The 9954-nt window shown below is 46.8% G+C and overlaps 1 pseudogene; it reads left to right on the top strand.

Annotated features, from left to right (window-relative positions):
• The first annotated feature begins 5568 nt into the window (after positions 1-5568).
• On the top strand, positions 5569-6271 carry LOC137206901 (WW domain binding protein VOPP1-like; annotated as a pseudogene).
• The last annotated feature ends 3683 nt before the right edge of the window (positions 6272-9954 follow it).

A 9954-nucleotide genomic window follows, 5' to 3' on the forward strand; every position in this document is an offset into this window, starting at 1 on the left:
TCTTCAGCTCCTCTATGATTCTGTTTTCTCATCAGTAAAATGGGGGTGCTAGGACATACTGTGTGCAGCTTTTATGAAGGCTCAAGGAGCTCTTAGCACATACTGGAGGAAACCACAGGGTGAAGTGGTTTAAGAGCACCAGCTCTGAAGCCAGATGGCCAGGGTTGGATCCTGACTCCACCACTGGCAACATGCATGATGCAGATTATGTAATTTCTCTGTCTCAGTGTCCTCTTTTATGGGGGATTAGCTGTACCTCCTTCATTTGGTTGTCACGAGGCCTAATGAGGTAATCTGTATGAAGGGTTTAGAGTGGACGGCAGCTCTCCTTTAGCTGCAGTGAGCACGATACCTGCTCCATCCTGCGTGTTTGGCACATAGTGACCTCGCAATAGTATTTTCATCTGCTGGAAGCACAGGTTAGAGGGAGAAATCCACACGCTCAGTTCAGATTCAACAGGAGCTCCCCGGACTGCCCTGCCTCCGGGGTGATGGCTCTGAGTGTAGTTGAATGGTCTGTTCCCACAGATGTGGTCACACTGGGTTTTGTTTTGTTCTGTTTGTTTTTCTTGCTCTGCTCCAGTCACATCTTAGCTTCTGGGCTGCCCACCAAGGACATTTTCCCGCCGCCCCGTGGTGCTCTCAGACCCAGCCGGGCAGAACGGGGCTGCCACCACCAGTGTGGGGTGACTGATGGCTCATCGGGAGCTGGGCTTCCCTTGTGCCCTGGGGCCTGGTTTTGAAGGAAAGCAAATGAAAAATGGTGGCAATAAAGAAGGCTGCTCCTGGTAGACAGCACCTCTTAGTTTCCAGGTAAATGATAGGGCTTGGGCCTAAGATTGCAGAATCTGGAGTCGGAGCCACCTGGTTCTCTTGCCAGCTTCCGGAACGCACTTGTGACACAGCACTTCCCTGTGCCTCAAAGTGTGCCCTTCCTTAAGATCTTGCTCCTCAGAGGTCTCGCCACGGTTTGCTGGTTGAGAGTGGTTTGCTCTGATAGAGTGCGGGGCGGAGGTGACTGAGACCGTGGGCTGCAGGTAAATATCAAAGCATCATAACCCGGCAGGTGAGAAAACTCCAGGCTTGGCCTGCGCTGGCAGGCTGGGTGACGTCACATTTGTCCTTAACCTCGTGGGGCCTCTTTTTGCAAAATGAAGGCAACCTGAGCTGACTTTGGGGACTCTCCTGAGACTAATAAAATCCTTGGAGAAGAACGAGCTAAGGAAAATGAGGTGCCGGCATTTATCGTGTTGACAGAACAGTTATGCTCATCAGGTCCCCTGACTTGAGGGCCTGGGGCGTCATCCTGAGGTGGAGAGTTTTCCTTTCTGCCTCTCTTCCTCCACGCTCCCTCCCGTCCCTGCTCTTGCCCACAGACCAGGACGATTCTCAGGAATGGCTGCCCCTAGGACCAGCGGAGGAGCGGGAACTCTGGGAAGAATGCTGTTCAAGCCTGGCCTGCTCCGGGAAGGCAGTGGCTTCTCCTTCAGGGCTGAGTCCTCTGAGAGCCCAAGGAAGTGCTCCCTTCATCCTCCCCACCCAGGCTGATCTGGAAAAACAAGGAGGCCTTGTGTCTTAGCTCTGCCCTTTCTATAAGGTGCCAGTCCTTCTGAGAGGGCAGAGCCATGGTTCCAGCCACGTATTGTGTGATGAAAGAGGTGGTACAAAGTACAGCGCATAAACTCACAATGTCCACCATCCAGCCACAGAGCCTGACTGCCAAATAAAGCCTTCCCAGTTCAACTATAATTTTTGCAGGTAAAATTTTCGGTCAGCCACCAGAGGGTGCACACAGAGCTCTCTGAAAATGACCCAAACCTGCAGAATTAGAAAAAGAAAATTTCCAGTGCATATAAGCCCAAGACCAGCTACAGCTCCCTCACACATGAATGGGACCGATGCACAGGCCAGCTAAGGAGCTGCGAGTTTGCAGGGGAAGAAGGGCCAGAGTAGGAGTGACAGAAATTACCTGAATTTTAGCTAAACAAGTTGCATCTTGATTTTAAGTTGGCAATTGCAATAGCACTTTGAGGATGGGCCCGGGGTGCATTTTCATTCCCTGGCAAAACTCCCTTCCCCACCCTTTCTTTCCCCTTCCGTGTGTACAAAGGAATTGCAAATACATGTAAATATTAACCAAAGCCACAGGCTTCTTGGAAGGCAAGGCTGCTGCTGCTATTTTAAAAAAAAATCCTATAATGCAAGTGAAAAGACAGAGATTTTCTGAGCTGCTGCTCCTGCACGAGGGTGAGGCCTCAGGAAGAAGAAATGGAGAAGCCATGGTTCTCTGAAGAGCTGGCCTGGTGTGGAGCGTGCCCCGAATGAGAGGAACAGAGGGACGGCTCCCTCCCTGTCCCCAGCAGGGCTGAGAAGCAGGCTGTGTCTGGCCTCCCTGTCTCTCCAGGGCCTGGCACATTGACTGACACACAGTGGGTGCCTGTTAACGTTTGCTGAATGAGTGAGTGAATGGGAAGTGAGCTAGGGTGGGTGGGACACTGCCTGTGAACTTTCACCAGGGTGAGGGGAGAATTGGGAAAGGGGTGGGTGTGGTGGAAGGGTAATTTTCCAGTGAGAAGAGATCCCAGGTTCAGTGTTGGCTGCCTCTGGCTAGACCATTTCTGTGGATGTACAAGACTCCAGATGAGGTGCTTTGTCTTTGTCTTAATGCTGGTCAAACTGCCCAGTGGCCCCATTTGTTCATAAGGTCCACTCATTCACAGTTATTGGGTACCTGATGGGGACCCTGGCAGTTGTTCCCACGCCGGGGACCCCAGCGTCCCTCAGCTTTGGCTTTCTGGAAATCCAGTCGCCATGGAATTGGGTACTGGTTGCAGGGTAATTGGGCCATTCATCTCTCTGGACAGCTGCAAGCAGTTTGTGTGTGTCTGTGTGTGTGTGTGAATATGTGAGCATGAGTATGAGTGCCATATGCCTTGCGTGTGTGGGGTCTACCATCTACACATCCTTTTTTTTTTTTTTTTTGTGGTACGCGGGCCTCTCACTGTTGTGGCCTCTCCTGTTGCGGAGCACAGGCTCCGGACACGCAGGCCCAGCGGCCATGGCTCACGGGCCCAGCTGCTCCGCGGCATGTGGGATCTTCCCGGACCGGGGCACGAACCTGTGTCCCCTGCATCGGCAGGCGGACTCTCAACCACTGCGCCACCAGGGAAGCCCCTACACAGCCTTTAAAAAAAAAAATTTAATTAATTTATTTTTTATAGGGCAGGTTCTTATTAGTTATCTGTTTTATACATATTAGTGTATATATGTCAATCCCAATCTCACAATTCATCCCACCACCTCTATCCCCCTGCCCCCTGCTTTCCCCCCTTGGTGTCCATACGTTTGTTCTCTACATCTGTGTCTCTATTTCTGCCTTGCAAACCGGTTCATCTGTACCATTTTTCTAGATTTCTAGATATATGCGTTAATATATGATATTTGTTTTTCTCTTTCTGACTTAACTTCACTCTGTGTGACAGTCTCTAGGTCCATCCACGGCTCTACAAATGACCCAATTTTGTTCCTTTTTATGGCTGAGTAATATTCCATTGTATATATGTACCACATCTTCTTTATCCATTTGTCTGTTGATGGGCATTTAGGTTGCTTCTGTGACCTTGCTATTGTAAATAGTGCTGCAATGAACATTGGGGTGCATGTGTCATTTTGAATTATGGTTTTCTCTGGGTATCTGCCCAGTAGTGGGATTGCTGGGTCATATGGTAATTCTATTTAGTTTTTTAAGGAATCTTCATACTGTTCTCCACAGTGGCTGTATCAATTTACATTCCCACCAACAGTGCAAGAGGGTTCCCTTTGTTTATAGATTTTCTGATGATGCCCATTCTGACTGGTGTGAGGTAATACCTCATTGTAGTTTTGATTTGCATTTCTCTAATAATTAGTGATCTTGAGCATCTTTTCATGTGCCTCTTGGCCATCTGTATGTCTTCTTTGGAGAAATGTCTATTTAGGTCTTCCACCCATTTTTTGATTGAGTTGTTTGTTTTTTTGCTATTGAGTTGCATGAGCTGTTTATATATTTTGGAGATTAATCCTTTGTCTGTTGATTCATTTGCAAATATTTTCTTCCATTCTGAGGGTTGTTTTTTCGTCTTGTTTATAGTTTCCTTTGCTGTGCAAAGGCTTTTAAGTTTCATTGAGTCCCATTTGTTTATTTTTGTTTTTATTTCTGTTACTCTAGTAGGTGGGTCAAAAAAGATCTTGCTGTGATTTGTGTCAAAGAGTGTTCTTCCTATATTTTCCTCTGAGAGTTTTATAGTGTCTGGTCTTACATTTAGGTCTCTAATCCATTTTGAGTTTATTTTTGGTATGGTGTTAGGGAGTGTTCTAATTTCATTCTTTTACATGTAGCTGTCCAGTTTTCCCAGCACCGCTTATTGAAGAGACTGTCTTTTCTCCATTGTATATCCTTGCCTCCCTTGTCATAGATTAGTTGACTATAGGTGCCTGGGTTTATCTGTGGGCTTTCTATCCTGTTACACTGATCTATATTTCTGTTTATGTGCCAGTACCATATTGTCTTGATTACTGAAGCTTTGTAGTATAGTCTGAAGTCAGGGAGTCTGATTCCTCCAGCTCCATTTTTTCCCCTCAGGATTGCTTTGTCTATTCGGGGTCTTTTGTGTCTCCGTACAAATTTTAAGATTTTTTGCTCTAGTTTTGTAAAAAATGCCATTGGTAATTTGATAGGGATTGCATTGAATCTGTATCTTGCTTTGGGTAGTATAGTCATTTTCACAATAGTGATTCTTCCAATCCAAGAAATGATGTATCTCTCCATCTGTTTGGGTCATCTTTGATTTCTTTCATCAATGTCTTATAGTTTTCTGAGTATAGGTGTTTTACCTCCTTAGGTAGGTTTATTCCTAGGTATTTTATTCTTTCTGTTGCAGTGGTGAATGGGATTGTTTCCTTAATTTCTCTTTCTGATTTTTCATTGTTAGTGTATAGGAATGCAAGAGGTTTCTGTGCATTAATTTTGTATCCTGCAACTTTACCAAATTCATCGATTAGCTCTAGTAGTTTTCTGGTGGCATCTTTAGGATCATATATGCATAGTATCATGTCATCTGCAAACAGTGACAGCTTTAGTTCTTCTTTTCCAATTTGGATTCCGTTTATTTCTTTTTCTTCTCTGATTGCCGTGGCCAGGACTGCCAAATCTATGTTGAATAATCGTGTCGAGAGTAGACATCCCTGTCTTGTTCCTGATCTTAGTGGAAATGCTTTCAGTTTTTCACTGTTGAGAATGATGTTTGCTGTGGGTTTGTTGTATATGGCCTTTATTATTTTGAGGTAGGTTCCCTCTATGCCCACTTTCTAGAGAGTTTTTATCATAAATGGGTGTTGAATTTTGTCAAAAGCTTTTTCTGACACGCGAGCCCGTGGCAAATGCGACAAGGGCCGCGTGACTCAGCCCGGCTCCCCGCCCGCCTGCCCGAGCCCCTGCGACCCCGGCTGGGATCCCGCCTGCCAGCTGGCTGGCCCCCTCACAGGGCTCGTGCTGCTGACCCGCGCCTGTGACCAGGAGGATGTGCAGCCATGGGCTGCCTGGCCGGGAGTGTGGCTGCGCTGCTGCTTGGGCTGCCCGTGGACTGCACAGAGGCCCAAAAGCATTGCTGGTATTTTGAAGGACGCTATCCAACATATTATATGTCTTTGATTATCTGGTTACAGGGCCTCCCCAGAAGGAAACCGCTGTAATTCTGCCCACAGGATGTGTAGCAAACAGATGCCGCCCTTACGAGGACTGCTGCGGCTCCAGGTGCTGTGTGCAGGCCCTCTCCATACAGAGGCTGTGGTACTTTGGGTTCCTCCTGATGATGGGTGTGCTCTTCTGCTGTGGTGCCGGCTTCTTCATCCGGAGGTGCATGTACCCCCCGCCGCTGATCGAGGAGCTGGCATTCAACGTGTCTTACACCAGGCAGCCCCCGAACCCCACTCCAGGAGCCCAGAAGCTGGGGCTGCCGTTTTACACTGACCCTGGAGGAACAGGGATGAATCCTGCTGGGAACCCTGTGGCGATGGCTTTCCAGGTCCAGCCCAACTCACCCCAGGGAAGCACAGCCTACCCAGCGCCCCCTTCCTACTTCGACACGCCCTGCCCGCATATGAACAGGTGGTGAAGGCCCAGTGGCCGGGAGCTGCCTGGCACCTGCCTGTGCAACTGGCCGGGGAGGCCGGAGAGGCTGTCACTCGCCCTCCCTGGCCCCATCACTGTTCACTTCCAGGAATGGTCTTATGAGCCACTAAAGGGCAAATTCCTTTTTGACATCTTCAAAGCAAGCACAGCTTCCTTTCAGGTTTCCCTTGGAGAACCAGTATTTGAATTCACCCTGTGTCTCCTCTGTTGCTTCTGTTTCCAATGTAATCTGTGCTCTGGCTGAGTGGAGAGTCCCAAGGGTTGACCCCCTAGGGTGGTGTGCCCAGACCCTCAGGGGAGAGACCCCGCCGGAAGGTGAGGCAGGGCACGTGCAGGTGAGTACGCGTGAACGCGAGGAGGGGCCTGCGCCACCCGGAAGGCCCCGCACATGGCAGGCGGCCCATCAGAAGCAAGGCCCCACAGGGCCAGCTGTGTGAGCCCCATGCTGGACAGTCTTCCTCTTCAAAAAGCTGTCAGAGAAACAGGCGTTGGTGGCACATCCTCTGAGCCCTCTCTTCTCCATCCCCTTCCTGAAGACCAGAGCTGCCCTCTGCACAGCCAGGGCTGGGAGAGCCCTGGGTATGGCTTGCACCTCAAGGAGATGGGGATCCGGAATGAGGCTACACTGATGTCTATAGTTATCTGAAAATCACTAAAGAAAGTTATTTAAATTCATGGGAAATTGCCCCCTGCCTCAAACTGGACATTGCATTTGATGAGCTCTTGGTCTGACTTGGGGAAAAAAATGTTCAAGCCCTTTTTAGTGTGTCCTGTGGAAGGTGGTGTGGAGTCCTGTCCTGAGGTCAGACTCGGAGTCCTTCCTGGACGTCAGCAGCTCTCTGGCCTGTGATCACGGCCAGGCACCTCTGCGCCCTCCCCTGAGGTAGCTCTGATGGTGGGTTGTGATGGACACTTTCAAAGCAGAGAGGCACATCCGGCTGGGAAGCCACATCAGCCCCTGGAGAGAGGTGTCCCAGCAGGGCGCAGTCCGTGGCTTAAGCCTGGGTTGGGCAGGCCTGGGCCCTGGCTGATTGATCTCAGCAGGTCTATGCCAGGCTCTGAAGAGGAAGAGCTTGCTAAGAAAAAGACGGGAATGCAAAACCCCAGGACTGCAGGGAGATCTCTTCAAAAAGGACTGAATAGATTTCACTGAGGAGTTAATCAAAATTAGAATAAAGAAGATCTGGTTGGAAATGCAAACCCTGGCTCAGAAACCTCTCTGGCCCTGGGATCACAGGTAGTCCTGGAGTTGTTAGGGGGCCCGAGTCCTGCTCTTCTGCATAGTGAGTAATGCCCACGATCATGTATTTAAACCCAGATTGAGACCTGACAGGTCATGTATAGGAAGGGCAAAGCCGCGTAGCCAAGACATGTAGGTCCCTGTATGCGTAGTGGTGGGGGGTGGGGGTAGGGTGCTTATTTTTGAAATGAACTAAACAGAGCCTCTTGAGAAGTTGTCACTCATTGAACTTGAGCATCAGGGCACCTCACTGGAGTGGATACTGAGGGTTTTCATTCCCTAGCCCTAGTCACCCTGTCCCTGCTCTACTGGGACACATCTATGGAGTAGGAGTGAGGAATCAGGATGGGGCCATGGTGACTTACCTTTTCTAAGGATGGAAAGTCTGGAGGCCTCCCCAGGAATTCCACGGGATGCTCTTGGAGCCAGACGAACACCATGGAAACAGTCTGTGAACGCGGATGCTGCTGCTGGTGTCTTTGACCACCGAGTGTGACTTCTGAACTCCTGTCCCCAACTTCAGTACCTCCCACACTCAGGTCCTTGATTCGAATGAGATAACAAAGTGCAACATTTGCTGTTTACAACCCAGGACAACTACATGGGTCCAAAAGTTCCTCTTCCTCCAGGTCATTCGTTTTGCATTTTCAGGCCCAGTTTCTCCCTTTACTGTTCTGATGAGGAAGCGCCCGAGAGCTGCCCCTGGAGTTGGATTGGGTGCAGCTGAGTAGGCACCCAAATGTCCATGATGAAATTTTGTTTATCTTTTTGATAGCAAATGATCTTGAGACTGAATGATTTAGGTAGCACTCAAAGATTTTATATTCATGTTTGTGTGAGATAAATTTTGTTTTCCCTTGAACCTGAGTGAGAATCCACTACTGTGGGCAGTGACACTGTGTGTGGAAATTCCACTCTCAGTGACATTTCCTGCCCACTCTGTTTCCCCCCGTGCTGTCAGTGGACAGTGCCCACCGCTTGGAGCCAGTCCAGCTTCTGGTGTGTGAAGTTCCATAGAGTTCCATTGAGTGTGTGGCTAGGAGTGAACTGGGAGCAGATTGGTGCATGCTTTTCCTCTTGTAACACTTGGCTCATTTCTCTTTTTTGTTCTTTTCATAGGGTCATGTTTCCTATGTATGCAAAATAAAAATAAATTTGGGTGTGAAAAAAAGAGAAGCTTTTTCTGCATCTATTGAGACGGTCGTATAGTTTTTATTCTTCAATTTATTGATATGGTGTATCTCTTTGATTGATTTGCGTATATTGAAGAATCCTTGCATCCCTGGGATAAATCCCACTTGATCATCGTGTTTGATCCTTTTAATGTGTTCTTGGATTCTGTTTGCTAGTATTTTGTTGAGGATTTTTGCATCTATACTCTTCAGTGATATTGGTCTGTAATTTTCTTTTTTTGTAGTATCCTTTTCTGGTTATGGTATCTGGGTGATGGTGGCCTTGTAGAATGAGTATGGGAGTGTTCCTTCCTCTGCAATTTTTTGGAAGAGTTTGAGAAGGATGGGTGTTAGCTCTTCTTTAAATGTTTGATAGAATTCACCTGTGAAGCCATCTGGTCCTGGACTTTTGTTTGTTGGAAGGTTTTTAATCACAGTTTCAATTTCATTACTTGTGATTGGTCTGTTCATATATTCTATTTCTTCCTGGTTCAGTCTTGGAAGGTTATACCTTTCTAAGAATTTGTCCATTTCTTCCAGGTTGTCCATTTTATTGGCATAGAGTTGCTTGTAGTAGTCTCTTAGGATGGTTTGTATTTCTGCGGTGTCCGTTGTAACTTCTTCTTTTTCATTTCTAATTTTATTGATTTGAGTCCTCTGCCTTTTTTTCTTGATGAGTCTGGCTAAAGGTTTATCAATTTTGTTTATCTTCTCAAAGAACCAGATTTTAGTTTTATTGATCTTTGCTATTGTGTTCTTTGTTTCTATTTCATTTATTTCTGCTCTGATCTTTATGATCTCTTTCTTCTACTAACTTTGGGTTTTGTTTGTTCTTCTTTCTCTAGTTCCTTTAGGTATAAGGTTAGATTGTTTAATTGAATTTTTTCTTGTTTCTTGAGGTAGGATTGTATTGCTATAAACTTCCCTCTTAGAACTGCTTTTGCTGCATCCCATAGGTTTTGGATTGTTGTGTTTTCATTTTATCATTTGTCTCTAGGTATTTTTTGATTTCGTCTTTGATTTCTTCTGTGATCGCTTGGTTATTTAGTAACATATTGTTTAGCCTCATTGTGTTTGTGTTTTTTACGTTTTTTTTTCCTTTAATTGATTTCTAAGCTCATAGTGTTGTGGTCAGAAAAGATGCTTGATATGATTTCAGTTTTCTTAAATTTACTGAGGCTTGATTTGTGACCCAAGATGTGATCTATCCTGGAGAATGTTCCATGTGCACTTGAGAAGACAATGTAATCTGCTGTTTTGGGGTGGAATGTCCTATAAATATCAATTAAATCTATCTGGTCTTTTGTGTCATTTAAAGCTTGTGTTTCCTTATTAATTTTCTGTCTGGATGATCTGTCCATTGGTGTAAGTGA

This window comes from Pseudorca crassidens, chromosome 1 (genome assembly GCF_039906515.1).
Source record: "Pseudorca crassidens isolate mPseCra1 chromosome 1, mPseCra1.hap1, whole genome shotgun sequence".
NCBI lineage: Eukaryota > Metazoa > Chordata > Mammalia > Artiodactyla > Delphinidae > Pseudorca > Pseudorca crassidens.